Genomic DNA, 13,494 nt, shown 5'->3' with positions numbered 1-13,494 from the left:
GCTCTGTGGGAACCAGATATTAGTGCCATCAAGTACTCGCTACTCTGTATTGGGGAAGCGGTGGGTCCCATTCTGGGGCTGGATTGAGGACCCCTGTGCACATGGAAAGATTGATTCAGAGGACTCAGTTTCCACCCCTGCTGCCTGCACAGCTGAGGTCCTGCCTATATGTTTATTTAGAGTTGGGGCCATCCTACGTTGCCGAGGCTGCTCTTGAACTTGTGGCTGAGATGCTCCTTAGGCTTCTGAGCTGCTGGGACTCCAGGTGTGTGTCACCGTGTCTGGTGGCTGTGAGTGTCCTGGGCTCCAAACTCTGTACCCCTTTCCTGTGTGTCCCTCTCCTTCATGATCCATCCTAAGGACACTTGCCATAGGATTCAGGGCCGGCTTCAGCATTCACACTGCTCTTTTCTCAGCGTCCTTATTTACAGCTGCAAAGACTCCCCTTTATTTTCTTAAAAAGTTGATGTTCTCTGATTCTGGGGTTCAGGGCATAGTTTAGGAAACTCTATTCATTCTTCCACCAGGCTTGGGGGTACACTTACCCTTCTTGTGACCCTCTATTTTATCTCCTCTGCAGCTCTTAGAATTTATTACTCCTTATTTCTAGACCTCACGAGGGTGAGGGGCTGACGAAGTTAGTCTGACCTTCATCGGGAGTCCTCTGCACTTGGCTTTGCTGGATGGCCTTGGAGGGGATGAAGGGAGAGGCAGTGGACACTTCCTGCTTAGGAGCTACCCAAATGCTTTCAGGAATGTCACGAGGAAGCCCGAGGGCAGGCTGAGGGTGCTGGGGACACTTTAGAAAAGGGACGCAGAAGCAGGACAGGCTCAAGTTTCTCTTCTTTCAGAGAACACTGCTTAGACATTTACCATGTGTCAACACTCCCAACCTTGGGCCTGGGCACACAAAAGACACAAGGTAAGGTTCAGCGAAGCTTTCTCATCTGCCTGAATAATTTGACGACAGTTGCACATCAAATGAGCCGTAGCACATCACACTGTGGCATGAATGACTGTTTGGCGGCGTGCACTGGTCACACACACCAGGGAAGAGCCCGAACCCATTCACTAAGTTATGTTTCTCTCCGAGGGGCGGGGCTAAAGAGAGCAGGAAAAAGAAAGAGAAACAAAGCACCAACCGGTGCGACATTGCTCCGTTTGATCCTGCCACATCTACAGAATCTTCGTTATTCCGGTCCTTAGAGAACCGAGTTTCACCAGCTGAAGGAAAGGGTTCTCCTTACGGCAGGAGGCCAGCTGCAGAATCTGTAGGGCTGGAAGGAAAGAAAAAGGAAAGACATCTTGTTAAAAAGTTCAAGTTGGTGACGGGCGGGCAGTAAGCCTGGAGCCCTCCTGAGCATGGGGCCCTGCACTGACCACTGAGTCTGGCCCGGCCCCTCGTAAGTGCTCCCAATAGCGACATCCTTCCATATGATGCCACCTCCATACGGGCACTGACCTTCGTCGTTCTCAGCAGGACCAAAGAACAGTTCTTGAAATCCTGCCTAGTTCCTAATGGACTCGGCAGCTCTGGACCGGGGCTTAACCACACCCCATGCTAATGCAGAACAGGAAGTAAAGCCAATAATTATGATGAGTGCTTTTTTAGGACCAGCTTTGGGGCAGGGCTGGACCGTCAGTCAGGTTAGCTCTATGCTACTGTAATAAAACATCTGTGATAGCCCATTTAAAAAGAAGGCAGGACTCATAGTTTTGGAAGTTTCAGTCCATTTTCATTGCTTTGAGCCCGTGGGGAGGGAGCACATTGTGCTGGTGTTGTGCCCACGTCACAAGACCCCCGAGCAAGACCACCACAGAGCTGATATCTGATACAAAGCACACAGGGATTTATTGATAACAAGTAAGCCCGGGCTTGGTCTGTGTCCAACACTCAAGACAGCGGGTGGAGGAGGACAGCCCTGAGCTCTCAGTGTAGGGGTTTTTTAAAGGGAAAAACCATAAGCAGGGTGGTATAAGCCTTGGAGTGATATGATTGGGTAAGGGTGTGTAACCTTTGAATTTACTGGTTGGGGGTTACAGTTATCTTTTTTTTTTTTTTTCAAGGCCGAGGACTGAACCCTGGGCCTTGTGTTTGCTAGGCAAGCGCTCTACCCCTGAGGTACATCCCCAAGCCCTACAGTTACCATTTTTGAGCAGGCCTGGACAAGTTCCAGGTTTTGTCCTTGAGCTGCCACGGAGGCTGGCTGGCCTCCCATGTTCACATTGACCCATGCACGTAGCTCTAAGTTGGTGAGGGGTCCCAGACAGTAAACAACTGGCTAAACCTTTAGCAGACAGAGTACATGCAGAAAGGGAGCTGCTGCAAGGACTAAGTCTTTTGTTCACGGCCCTCTCAGAGACTGCTTGCTCAGTCTCAGGAAACTGAAATTGAGGCCTGATCTCAGAGAAGACTGAGCAGCCTGTTATGGCATCTACTTGGTCCATTCACTGGGAGCCTGTGACAGAGAAAAATGCTCACTTCTTGCTGGCCTAAGAGCAGAGGAAGAAGGAAGGGGCTGATCCCGAGATCTCCTTCAAGGGTGATTCCTCAGTTACTGCTTTTGCAGACCTGACTTCCAGGATCTGTAGCCACCACGTTGTAGATGGTGAAGAAGTGCTTCTTGGCTAAGCATAAGGTGGACATGTGATTTAGCTTTCACATCAGAACCCATTTGAGAGTGAAAAGAAAGAGAATAATGTCCAAGGCAGACAACAGCATAGAGTCAGTTAGTTAAGTGGGACAGAGGAGAGTTTTCAAAATAAGTTTTTAAATTGTGTTGACCTACTACACTTTGGCGTTACTCTACCTCTGGTTTGTGAAATAAAAACATGAAATTTGAAAAACAGCGAAAAAAATTAAACTTTAAAAAGTATTTTATTATTAGTGTATGTGTGCATGTGTGTGTGTGTGAAAGTGTGTACATGCATGAGGGCCTTGGAGGAGAACATTCTGGGATTGGTTCTCTTTTCCCATTTTTATATAGGTTTCAGGGTTGAATTCAGTCCTTGGGAGACAACTACTTTGGCCTGCTGGCCTATCTTCCCAGCCCAAATATTTTTCTCTCATGCAAAACATTTTGGTATTTTTTTAATTTTGATATTATAAAACAATTGCATCATTTCCTCCTTTCCTTCCCTCTGCCCAAAGCCACTGTTATCCCCTGCTCACTTTCTCATTCATGGCCTCTTTATTAAGTGTGTGCATACGTGAACATGTGTGTGCACTTATGTGCCACAAGGCACCGCAAAGCAGGTCTGGGGGTTGGAAGAACCCATCAGTTCCCTCCTTCTATCAGGTGGGCTCTGGGGATTGAACTCGGCATGAGGCAAGTGTCTGTATCAGTTGAGCCATCTTGTTGGGCCCACATATTTTAAAGAGCATTTTTATGAACAGATTGTGGGTCTGAAGTTGAGGCAGTAATGGTTGGTCTCCTCTACAGACAGAGACACCTTATTGTCTTACTGATGTATACCTGTTCCTTATTGATGACGTTTCCTTCTAGGCCCTGCTCTTTTCCTACATACAGTCTTTCAATTAATCTATTTTATAGTAGTGATCATTTTTGTTCAAGGGATGGCAAAAATAGATCTGGATTTTATACATATACTTTCCCAAGCACCTTCGTATTTCTGGTTGCCTGGGCGATGTTTGCAAAAGAATGTATGCTAATCTGCTTTTATTAAAGCAGAAATGTGGTGGAAACTATTTTTAGACTCCTCTATACCTTTCTTTTTCCTCTGCCAGACCATTTAATTGTATTTATTCCTGTCTGTTTTCACGATCCAAAGGTCATGTATAGCTTCCTTCCTGTCATTCTATTTTGGGGCTTATTTCAGTTTGTAAATTGATATAGTGAATCAGTCCTTCCATGCAGAGTGGCTCTCTGTATATTGATGCCTGTTCATTTAGTTTGTAGATACTAATTGTCTTTTCATGGGTTGTCCAGCCAAGCTCAGACAAAGGTTTTTTGTTTTTGTTTCTGGTATAAAAAAAAGCAAATATGGAGGCTGTGTGCAGTGTGTGTGTGTGTGTGTGTGTGTGTGTGTGTGTGTGTGTGTGAACACAACCCCTATGGAGGCTGTGTGTAGTCTGCAGGGTGGGGGTGAACACAACCCCATGGAGCCTGGCTAACCTGGCCTCCCTCCTTAGTTCTGCTACTGAGGAGCTGTGAGGCCCTGTGGAGCTTGATTTCCAGGTGAGAACTGTGTCAGGCCTAGTCCCTGCACACGGGTCGTTCAGAGGGCTGAGAGGCTGATGTGGATTTACCTGTGAAGCAGGGCAGGATGTCTCACATTCAAGCAGCATGCTGCTTCTCTTTAGGGTCAGAGGACAGGCAAATCTGCCTTTCAGATAATATTTTACACAAATGATGATAAACACCTAGACTAAAGAGACAAATCCGGGGCTTGTTGTTCTCATTACTAACATGCTTTAGGCTTAACAAATGTTTCAGAGAATTTCTTTTCATGTTCTCAAGTGTATTTACCGACGTACTGAAATTAAAATCTCCATCTCTTTAAGGAACATAACTATAACGTTATCATGCATGATTCAAATGTTTGAAGACAGCCAGCGTTAATATCTGGGATACTTCCTTTTATTACCTGCAGGGGAACATGTTTGTATGAGTCCATGTGTAGGATGTCTCTAGTGGATCCACAGTGTTAGAGAGATTTTTGAGTTTCATTGACCCCTCCATGCACTTAGAGGGGAACTAACCTTATGCAGAACTTGGGCAGGTGTGAACACTGCAGGTGAAGCCTTGGCTGGCGGCATCAGTGGTGAGTTTGAGCACAGAGGTGGACTTTGACATGTTGTGATCTGGGCTGGGTCGCTTGATTCACTGCTGTGTTATTCTGGTGTTTGAGCACAGATGGCTGTGGCATTGCTGCAGAGTTTATCTCTCGGCACTTGAAAAAGGAAGAGGAAGGAAGCCATACTCTCTCCCCACATATATAATGCACACATGCACACATACATACCACATGCACACATACATAGATGTATGCACACATACACATAGATACACACACCTGCATACACATCCCTCTTTAAACATGTGTGCTAAATATTCTGATGGGACAGTTAGAGATGAGCTCCATTTTATTCTTGTGTGTGTGTGTGTGGTGTATGTGTGCACATGTGTGTATGGGTGCACGAGTGAGTAGGGGAGGAGCGTTCCTCCTGTCTCTACATCAGTTCCTGTCTTGACTTCCTTCAGTGACGGAGGGTCAGCCATAACCTGAAGTAATCCTTTCTCTCCCAGCTTGCCCTTAGTCATGGAATTTTATCAGGTAAACAAAAAGTAACTACTACAAATACTTTTCCTCAAAGACGCCAAAAGGTTTGGCTTTCAGGACAGATGTATTGGTGAGATACTCATCTGTAACCTGCTTTGCGTTTTCACCGTACTTGGATAGATGGTGAGAGTGAGCACTTCAACAACATGCGACGGCTTTGACTTCCTGCTGCAAACCCTTCTACTGTGCCGCTGGCCAGTTTGGCATTATGGGTGGGCAACTGTTCCCCTGCAGTTTTCTCCCTGCCATACAGCCTGCTCTACCCCGGCAGAGGTGGATCAACATGCAGCTCTCTTGTCTGCTGATTATTAAATATTCTTAAATGCAAAACATTATTTAATTCCGCTGTAATTTATTTTGGTGTAGGGTGAGGAAAAAATGAGAGTCAAAACGGACTATTTTTCTTCTTTAACATATTTGCAATTATCTCATCACCTTTATTGAATGTTTCTTTTAAAAAGAAATTCAAAATAACCTTTCTGTAAAGGGAAGGATGTGTCTGTCTTGAGCGTTTTCTTAAAGCAGACACTTCCTGGGGAAGGGCAGTTCTGTACTGACTGGAGAGTCCATGGCCACACTGAAAACAGCTGGTTCTCAGGTCCTAAGTCTTTGCCTTGACATTTGAGTTCCACGTGCTGAGGGCCTGCGCGGTCCAAGGAGTTCCAGCGTCCTTGGGGTGACTTCTCAGTCCTTCTCACCGTCTTGCGGGCCTTGCCTTCAGCTGAGGAGGCTCAGCAGGCTGGGGTGACTCACTCAGGGTCACTCCTGCGTTCCCACCCGTGGTTATCAGTTTGCGTTCTGTGACTCAGCAAATTCCGCATTGTGTACATGATCTCAGGTTGTGCGCTTGTGAATCCTTTTTCTCAGCAACACATTTATTTTTGGAATTTCAGTTCTAGTGGTTTACTTTGATTGCCATGTGGAAAACACAGGAAGTTTCTCTGGAACCCAGGCTCTTCCCACAGCGTTGTTATTGTTGTCCGTCTTTATTAACACACTATCATTGTGTCTGCTCGGTCCGAGGCACCAAGCTAGAAGTTGTGGGAAATGCCACTTTTCTTTCCTCAAAATTTTACTTTAATGTGGTTTTGGTTACTTTTTGTGGCTTTAGACCTTCACTGAGGGATATTTTTATTTTGTACTGCACTCACCACACCCTTAACCAAAGGTGGGAGATGCTTTCCATCATGCAAGGTTTGTGAGGGCGTTGAGTGCTGAGTGCTATTCATAGATCAGCTGTGAGGTGTTTAGGACACCTGAGGACTCAGATGACGCATAATTTATAAACTGAGGTGGCCTTGGTGATTAACCCTGGATGTCCATGCCTTTGCTTCTAACTGTACTTCTCAGCCTCAACGTGATCATCTTTGGACATTTAGGTTAGTCATTTGATCAGCTAGAATCTAAAAATAAACAGAGAAACTCTGAGAGATCCCTCCCCTTGGCGTGAATGACGTGTGTTCTAAGCCGTACTGTATAACTATTTACTTTTGCATTATGCATAGTGCTTAGCAACCCACAGTGGAAATGAAAGCCCAGAGTGCAGGCTGAGGAGGGCTGCTGGCCAGCCAAGTCCCAGCGAGTTCCCCTGCCGTCCTCTAGTTCCTGCTTTCTGCCTTCTCTACTGGTGGCCATGTGGGGACCAGAAAGAGGGACAGGGAGGGCCTGCCCTGCCCCGTCCTATGGGTGGAGGTTTCTCCTTCCAGGTCAGCATGGGTGGATGAGAGGGAGGAGGACAAGCCTTGGCCACAACTGGTGTCTTGGTACCGGTGATGGCTGAGAAGGGCCAGAGGCACTGAGATACGCCATCTGAACTTGTCTGAACTGTGGACGGACTATGGGGCATCCGCAGGAGCTCTGGGTGACAGACAACTCTGCAGGAACTCTCAGGTTGGAAAGCCCTGTGTGGGGCATCAGGAGTTAGCGCTTCACCACACTGCTGGTACGAATTCACTCCCAGTTCTCAGCATCCAGCAGTTCTGTGAGAAACCAAATGAAAAAAAAAAAAAAAAAAAAAAAAAAAAAAAAAAAAAAAAAAAAAAAAAAAAAAAAAAAAAAAAAAAAAAATCAGCAAATCCAGGTTGGGAAGAAACACAAATGTTAGTTTCCTCCTGCACAAACTGACCCTGAGCCTAACTGCGATGGTGCCCAGTGTGCCGGCCCCTCCAGTCCTCAGCCTCTCTGCAGTTCTAAGAACGTTTCTTTAATTTTTAGGCTAGCAATCGTACCAAATTATTCACATCCTGATTTTACCAGGGGAGAAAGGAGGGAAGACCTTGAGAATATAGATTTAATTGCCCAATTATCACCTTTAAGTAAATAATGCAGAACTGAAAATATGGGGGACTTAGGAGAGGTCTTTAGTGTTGTCCTGAGAGAAATCAAACCTCTAGTTGTGGTGGTTCTTGGCTGTAATCCTAGCGCTGGGAGAAAGGAGGAGGGCCAGGCTACAGGCTGACCGACAAACAGTGAACAAGAAACCAAGCAAACCCTGGATTCTCCCTTAAGGCTGTCCTCGGTGAACCCAGGGCTTTGCACAGGAGATAGGGACATGCTCTACCACTGACTTGTACCCCAAGCACTTGCCTCGTAATTTTAGGAAACAGATCCGAAGACCATTTCTTTGAAAAAATTTCCTCCTTGTGGAAAGAGATTTGAAAAAAAAGGAAGTTCTTTGTAATTGTCTTTACCATCCTCCTTCAGTAAAATCAGTATTTTTTTTTTTTTTTAAGCTAGAAAGTTTAGATGAGCAGCCTAGAATGATTAAATAGTGATTATCTGGAGAGGGACAAAGTCTTTGCAGTTTTGTGTGGTTTTCACAGAACGACACAGAACAGTTAATGGGCAAAGCCATCCAGTCCTTAGGTGAACGATTTTTCCGACCTCAGAAGAGATGGCCCCTGGAAACAGGAAGCAGTTGTGGGACAGTGGTCGGGTAATGAGAGAAGGTTCTAGATCTGGCCGAGCTGCCTTCCTCAAGTGGGAAGACCAGATGGAAACCCCCTTTGTAAGGTGCCTGTGGTCGATGCCCAGGGCACCTCCTCCAAGAGCAGGCAGTGGGGAGCTAACAGAGCCTTTGGATGCTTGAGCATCTGCAGAGGAAGAAGAAGTCTTTGGGAGCTGGTTCATGAACCCTGGCATATGCAGGTACCGAGGCAGCCGTGGAACAAGGAGGTCTGGGCAGGACACAAAGTGAAGACAGAACAGGGTGTGTCTCACTCATCTGCCACCCATGGGAAGAGTCACACTGTAACTACACACTCACATGTAAATAGCCTTATCTACATTGTGTAAAAACGTATTGATTTGGGTTAGAGAGACGGCTCAGTCAGTAAGGTGCTTGTCAAGCAAGCATGAATTTGGATCCTCGGCCTCTACCTAAGGAGCTCAGAGCCTGTGGTCCCAGCCCTGGTGAAGAGGGGAGGGGGCAGGAGGACCCGGGCTCCTGGTCGGTGAGCTCCAGGTTCAGTACGAGACTCCGCCTCAAGGAACAAGTGTGGGGATGGAGGGTGACTCCGTGATTACAGCCTTGGTTGCTTTTTCAAAGGACCTGGGTTTGATTCCCAGCACCTACATGGCAGCTCACAACCATCCTAACCCCAGTTCCAGGCGCTCTGACACTCTCTTCTGGCCTTTGTGGGCACTAGGCACAAATGTAGGGCACAGATATACACATAGACAAAACACCCATATACATAAAATAATAAAATATTTCTTTAAAAAGGAGGGTGTTGGGAGCAATAGGAAGACATCTCACAATGACTTCTACTCTACACACACACACACACACACACACACACACACACACACACACACACACACCATATACATGCCCACACATATGCACCCCCAGACAGACAGACACAAACATGTGCACACACACATACACACCCCAGACAGACAGACACACACACACACACACACACACACACCATATACATGCCCACACATATGCACCCCCAGACAGACAGACAGACACAAACATGTGCACACACACATACACATCCCAGACAGACAGACAGACAGACACACACACACACACACACACACACACTGATTCCAGCTAACCATTTTGTAAATTGTTGTTTTCCATTGGGTCTTCTCAGAGCTAAGGGCTAGCATGTTGCTCAAAACATCTGGAGAAAATGGGCTTCACTGTAACAGTAATGATCACCACTATTATTTTGTGTGTATGGGGAGCAGGTGGTTCATGTGCCACAACCTGCCTGTGGAGCTCAGAGGGTGATGTTTGGACAAGTTCTCTCCTGTCATGTAGGCCATTAGGTTTGGCAGCAGGTGCCTTTGCCCAGGAGGATCTCACTAGCCCCTTCTACTATAAGGTGTGAAGGTCAGAGAATGTGCCCTCCAGCACATGGTGGTGAGTCCAAGTCAGGGCTTGACTCCTGGAGGCCACTGAGGAGACATGGTCTCTAGAAACTGTTCTGCTGTTCCAAGGAAGGACCCCAAGACTGAATCCAAGTGCAGCTGGGCCTTGCAGGGTCCCCAAATCACTGGAAGGCTAAGAGCAAGCATTTTCTTTTTCAGAGGTCACATGGTCTCTGCTCAGTAAGCTTCTCTTTCTCTCCTGACATGTGTTTCCGCAGCTTACATGTGGTTCCCAAAATGATCAACCAAGTCCATAAAGCTGAAGCCTGGGACTTTGATCTCCCTGAGAAACCCCTGCTCACATTCATAAGCAAGCCATTTCCACAAGTCCAGTCCTCAAACCCAAAGCCACACACGCTTTGGGAGGCTGGCCGGCAAGAAATGACCTGCCTTTGGGCTGGCTGTGAATTCTAGTTTCACGGGGCCATCTTAGGTATAGTTTACCCCATTGCTTTTTCCTGAGCAAGGGACAGTGGTATGAAATGCACATTGAAAAGAAGTTCACAACAGAAAATTATTATTTCAAAATCAAACTACATTTGCATATCAGTGACCATTATTGTTATCTGTATCAAATCTCAAATGAAAAGAATCAACATCTGTCACTGGTACTTTTTTCCTTTAGGAAGAAAATAGAAATCTAATTCAAGAGGGCAAAGGAGAAAGTCAAACTAGTTCTCAAATAATATCACCGGAAGCCAACCCCTTGCCATCCCTTGGCTCCTGTTCCTCTGGATTGGTTTCATTCTAAGGTGGATTCTTGTTTCATGCTATCAAGATGCCACTAGAAAGCTCCGGGCTTGTCTGCCACTGAGCCACCTCAGCAGAGGGCTTCTCTTTCCCCATAGGTCCAGCAAAATCCCCGCATTCTATGCTTATTGCTCTCAATTGTAGTTGGAGTTTTCTCCAGTCCTGCTCAGACCCAAGTAAACACACAGGGACTTATATTACTTATAAACTGTATGGCCGTGGCAGGCTTCTTGATAGCTAGATCTTACATCCTAAATTAACCCATTTCTGTTAATCTGTAAGTTGCCACGTGGCTTGAGGCTTACTGGTACTTTACATCTTACTTCTCATGGCAGCAGCGTCTGGCAGCGTCTCCTGACTCAGCCTTCCACTTCCCAGAATTCTCCTCTCTCCTTATCCCACCTACACTATACTTCCTGCCTGGCTATTGGCCAATTAGCATTTTATTTATCAATCAATCAGAGCAACACATTCACAGCATCCCCTGCACTTCCCCTTTTCTTTTTTTCAAAAGAGAAGATTTTAACTTTAACATAGTAAAATTACATATAACAGAACAATTATCAAGCAAGAATTACAGTTACAATATCTAGTCTATTTATAATATCTAGTTTATTTGTATTTGGCAAAATTAAATAAGATATTCTATCTATCCTATATAAGGTTTCATATCTAACTTACCTTTTATCATGACTAAGGAAATGATAACTATCTAGTCTTCTACTACATCAAAGACCTCAGAAGGATGTAATATTACCTGAGAAATGGGAGAAAGACACAAACAACTTTTGAGAGTCTTGGGAGAGTAGACAGAGATAGCTGGCAGCCTGGACAGTTACCTAATGTTCCTCTGTAAAGTTGGGGCATCTGTCTTCAGCCCACAGGCCTAGAGTCTCTCAGTTACTTTTCTCTGTGTCCTGAAGAATGTCTGGCAATTTCCTCTGTGAAGCAGCAACCTGAAAGACCATTTTGCCTTGCAAGGCTCAGTGGTCACCTTCCTATGGGTCCTGCATGTCGATCAGAGCAACACATTCACAGCATCAATTGGTCACAGTGGCCAAGCTGACTGGTCAGGCCCAGGCCTGTCCATAGAGAGAGGTTATTTCCTTCTTCCATGAGAGCCCTGGACTGGAGATAGGGCAGTACAGTTTTCAGTGATGTGAAAACTATCAGCTTTCAGAATCATCTGGGAAGAGAGTGTCAGTGACAGCTTGTTGACATTGGGTTGTCCTGTGAGCACCTCTGTGGAGGATTGTCTTCACTGAGTTAACCGAGGTGTAGACCTACCCCCGTGTGGATGGCTCTGTTCTACAGACTGAGCCCTCAGCTGGGTACCAGTGAAGAAAGCTAGCTGAGCAAAGGCAGCGGCAGCATGGGCGCGTCCATGCCTCCCCGCTCTCGGCTGTGGATGTAGAGTGACTAGCTTACGCCGAGTTCCTGCCTCTGTGACTCACCGGCAGTGACGGGCTACAGCCGACAACTGTACGCCAGGTGAACCTGTCCTCCCTCCGCTGCTCCTGTCAGAATTTTATCACAGCAACAGAAACGAAGCTGGGACAAGGACAACAGACAGGAACACCAAGAAACGGCAAATGGGTTGTCTACCATCCAAGGCAACCCGTAGCACTGCTGAATACTTTCAGGTGTCTGTCAAGTAACTGGACAGGCATAACCAGGATTTGGGGCCTCAACTTTCATTATTTGTACACAACAAATCTTAATAGCTGGGAAATGCAAAGTCTAGGAAAGGCCTTGATCGCCTGTGCTACATAAGTCATAATTAAGAGAGACGGCGTCAACAGGAGAAAAGAAACCAGCAAGGTGGAATGTTTGAGAAAATCAGGGCAGGACAACCTTATCTTGGTGTTTTGGTCTAGCAGGATGGTAAGGTTTGAGATGTTCTTGTAGGCTGTCTACCAGAAGTCAGCACTGCTCTGGCATAGAAATGACTGGTGAATTACACAGAGGCTTTGGTAAAGCCTCCGCAGGGCCGAGGACTTAAGACCCAGCTTATCCAGCTAATGGGTAAAGTGTCCTGATTATACAACAATGGACTTACAGCCACTAGGAAACCATAGCTTAGCGTTGAAGCATTTCATAAATCAGGAAGCTGAAGTCTTGTGGTGTTAAAACCAGCAAATGTTTCCACTTGCAGATACAGGGTGAGTCCACGTAAGCTCTGGTATTGAGTAGAACATCGTGTGTGTGTGTGTGTGTGTGTGTGTGTGTGTGTGTGTGTGTACCTCTTCACTTACTTTACCCTCAGCAATGACTTCAGATGTTCTTGGGGACAATGGCTGGCTGATTTTCTCTGTCAAACTTCCAGTGGTTTTTCACTTAAATATTTAATTTTATTTTTATGTGTATAATGTGTATATGTGCACGTGTGTGTGTGTGTGTGTGTGTGTGTGTGTGTGTGTGTGTATGTGTGTGTATACATCATGTGCAGGTTCCCTCTGAAGCTAGTGAGGGCAATGGATCCTGGGGCTGGAGTTATGGGCACCTGAGAACAGCTAGATGTGGGTGCTGGGAACTAAACTCTGGTCCTCTGCACAGCAGCAAGCATTCCTAACCACTAAGCCATGTCTTCAGTCCCTCTCTTACTTATTTAAAAATGTGAGTCGATAGACTGAAAAACCTGCCCTCCTGGGCCAAACTGCTTCTCCTCTTCTGCTCTCCTGATGCAGCTGTTATCTGCTGCATGCTGTTTGGGGGTTCCCAAATGCGGACAAGAGTTTCTGTAAGCAGAACAAAACATAAAGACTGAAGGAGCTCACAGAATTCCTAGGAGTCAGGCTTGGAGGCCATGTAGCTAGGGACACACACAAATCATGCCACTAAGTGGGCTCCTTCTGAGGGCCGTCCAATGCTGCTGCCTCTGAAAGCTGGGTGTCCTTGTCATCCTCCCCAGATTCCCATCCTGACGGATTGTGGGTAGTGCCTCCTTCTCCACCTCACTCTTTTCTGAGGGGAACTTCTCCAGGTTGTTGCTGCTGCTCCACTCAGTTCGCATGCTTGCACCTGGACGCCAGATATGGCGGGAAATGTCGGCCA

General features: G+C 46.3%; 1 protein-coding gene across 1 annotated transcript in view; it reads left to right on the top strand.

Moving 5' to 3' along the window:
- Ncald (neurocalcin delta) overlaps window positions 1–13,494 on the top strand; it is a 396,699-nt gene that overhangs the window by 6,666 nt on the left and 376,539 nt on the right.

This window comes from Peromyscus leucopus, chromosome 20 (genome assembly GCF_004664715.2).
Source record: "Peromyscus leucopus breed LL Stock chromosome 20, UCI_PerLeu_2.1, whole genome shotgun sequence".
NCBI lineage: Eukaryota > Metazoa > Chordata > Mammalia > Rodentia > Cricetidae > Peromyscus > Peromyscus leucopus.
The sequence above is the reverse complement of the archived record's forward strand: the minus strand, read 5'-3'. Positions and strand labels throughout refer to the sequence as shown.